A 3,077-nucleotide genomic window follows, 5' to 3' on the forward strand; every position below is an offset into this window, starting at 1 on the left:
AGGCATAAGAGACTGCCCCTGGCCCCATCTTAACATCCAACTATATAGCAATCCATCCACCTTGGCCTCCAAAAGTGCTGGGATTACAGGCATAAGGGACTGCACCCAGCCCCATCTTAACCATTTTTAAGTTTACCATTTAGTAGTGTTAAGCATTCATTACCTTTTTTTTTTTTTTTTTTTAATTGAGATGGAGTTTTGCTCTTATTGCCCAGGCTGAAGTGCAATAGTATGATCTTGGCTCACTGCAACCTCTGCCTCCCAGGTTCAAGCGATTCTCCTGCCTCAGCCTCCTGAGTCTGGGATTACAGGCATGCACCACCACGCCTGGCTAATTTTGTATTTTTAGTAGAGACAGGGTTTCTCCATGTTTGTCAGGCTGCTCTTGAACTCCCAATCTCAGGTGATTCAACTGCCTCAGCTTCCCAAAGTGCTGGGATTACAGGCGTAAGCTACCATGCCCGGCTGTATTCATTACTTTAAAATTTTTGGTTTAACAATGTGTATTACAGCTATTTAAGTTCTATTCATTTCAATTCTTGGTTTTCATGACCGTCTTGACTGCAGTCTTGACCCCTATGATGGACTCATAGGGGTTTATTTTAGTACTCTGTCTACTTTCATGAATATTTTTTATGCTCTATTTGTCTAAAATCTGCATCATTTTGCTTAATAAAACTAGTCATTTTAAAATCCCATCTACCAAGGCTTTTATTGAAATTGGACTCATTTCTATCTTCCCTGATTTCTTTTTTTTAATTTTCGTGAGTACCTAGTGGGTGTATATATTTCTGAGATACATGAGATGCTTTGCTATAGAATCTTCCCTGATGTGTATCAGTTGTTCTTTCTAAACTAATCAGAAGGCATTGCATTTTTTTCTTTTCCTTTCTTTTTTTTTTGTTAAGATGGAATTTCGCTCTTGTTGCCTGGCTAGAGTGCAATGACACAATCTGGGCTCACTGCAACCTCCACCTCCTGGGTTCAAGTGATTCTCCTGCTTCAGCCTCCCAAGTAGCTGGGATTACAGGCATATGCCACCATGCCTGGCTAATTTTGTATTTTTAATAAAGATGGGGTTTCTCCATGTTGGTCAGGCTGGTCTCAAACTCCTGACCTCAGATGATCCACCCACCTGGGCCTCCCAAAGTGCTGGAATTACAGGCAGGAGCCACCACGCCCAGCCTATTTTCTTTTCTTTTGAGAAAGGGTCTTGCCCTGTCACCCAGGCTGGAGTGCAGTGGCATGATCATAGATCACTGCAGCATTGAACTCCTGGACTCAAGCCATCCTCCCACCTCAGCCTTCTTAGTAGCCAGGACTATATCTGCATGCCACCATGCCCTGCTAGTTTTCGTGGGTATTTTTTGTTTGTTTGTTTGTTTCTCCTGAGACGGAGTCTCACTCTGTCACCCAGGCTGGAGTGCAGTGACATGATCTCGCCTCACTGCACCTTCTGCCTCCCAGGTTCAAGTGATTCTCCCTGCCTCAGCCTCTCAAGTAGCTGAGATTACAGGTGCCTGCCACCACGCCCAGCTGATTTTTTTTTTTTGAGACAGAGTCTTGCTCTTGTTACCCAGGCTGGAGTGCAATGGTACGATCTCGGCTCACTGCAACCTCCACCTCCCGGGTTCAAGCAATTCTCCTGCCTCAGCCTCCCAAGTAGCTGGGATTAAAGACATGTGCCACCATGTTGGGCTAATTTTTGTGTTTTCAGTAGAGACAGGGTTTCACCATGTTGGCCAGGCTGGTCTGGAACTCCTGACCTCATGATCTACCCGCCTCAACCTCCCAAAGTGTTGGGATTATAGGCATGAGCTACCATGCCCGGCCTGATTTTTGTATTTTTAGTGGAGATGGGGTTTCACCATGCTGGCTAGCCTGGTCTTGAACTCCTGACCTCAGGTGATCCACCCGCTTCAGCCTCCCAAAGTACTGGGATTATGGGTATGAGCCACTGTGTCCAGCCTGCCAGCTAGTTTTTTTAGATTTTTTTTTTTTTTTTTTAAGAGAGAGTCTCCCTGTGTTTCCCAGGCTGGTCTCGAACTCCTGGCCTCAGGAGATTCTTCCACTTTGGACTCCCAAAATGCTGGGATTACAGGTATGAGCCGCCACACCCAGCATTTTTTTTTTCCTTTTTTAAATGGAATCTCGCTCTATCACCCAGGTTGGAGTGCAGTGGCACAATTTTGGCTCACTGCAACCTCCGCCTCCCAGCTTCAAGGGATTCTCCTGCCTCAGCCTCCCGAGTAGCTGGGACTACAGGAGTGTGCCACCACGCCCGCCTAAGTTTTTGTATTTTTAGTAGAGATCAGATTTCACAGTGTTGGCCAGAATGGTCTCGATCTTCTGACCTCATGATCCGCCCATCTTGGCCTCCCAAAGTCCTAGGATTACAGGCATGAGCCACCACACTCAGGCACCTTTTTAAAATATATATATACAGAGACAGGGTCTCATTCTTTCACCCAAGCTGGAATGCAGTGGCACAATCATAGCTCACGGCAGCCCAAAGTGCTGAGCTCAAGGGATCCTCCCATCTTAGCCTTGCAAGTAGGTAGGACTACAGGCGCCCACCACTGGATCTGGCCAATTTTTTTTTTTTTTTTTTTTTGAGACAGGATCTTACTCTGTTGCCTAGTCTGGAGTGCAATAGGGCGATCTCAGCTCACTGCAGCATCAACCTCCTGGGCTCAAGCAATTCTCCCACCTCAGGCCAATTTTTTTTTTTTTAAGTGTTTTATAGAGACAGAGTGTCACTCTGTTGTTGCCCAGGCTGGTCTCAAACTGCTGGCCTCAAGTGATCCACCTGCCTCAGCCTCCCAAAGTGCTGGGATTGCAGGTATGAGCCACCTTTTCCTGCCCAAAACCCACTGAGACACTTGTTTGGAAGATTTTTAAATGGTTTAGAAAATTCTGTTTTATAGATTTTTTTTTCTTTTTATGGAGACAGAGTCTCACTCTGTCGCATAGGCTAGGTTGCAAAGACACAATCTCAGCTTACTGCCAAGTGATTCTCGTGCCTCAGCCTTCTGAGTAGCTGGGATTACAGGCACACACCACCGCCCCCAGCTAAT

Source organism: Colobus angolensis, unplaced genomic scaffold (assembly GCF_000951035.1).
Source record: "Colobus angolensis palliatus isolate OR3802 unplaced genomic scaffold, Cang.pa_1.0 Scaffold187, whole genome shotgun sequence".
NCBI classification, from domain to species: domain Eukaryota; kingdom Metazoa; phylum Chordata; class Mammalia; order Primates; family Cercopithecidae; genus Colobus; species Colobus angolensis.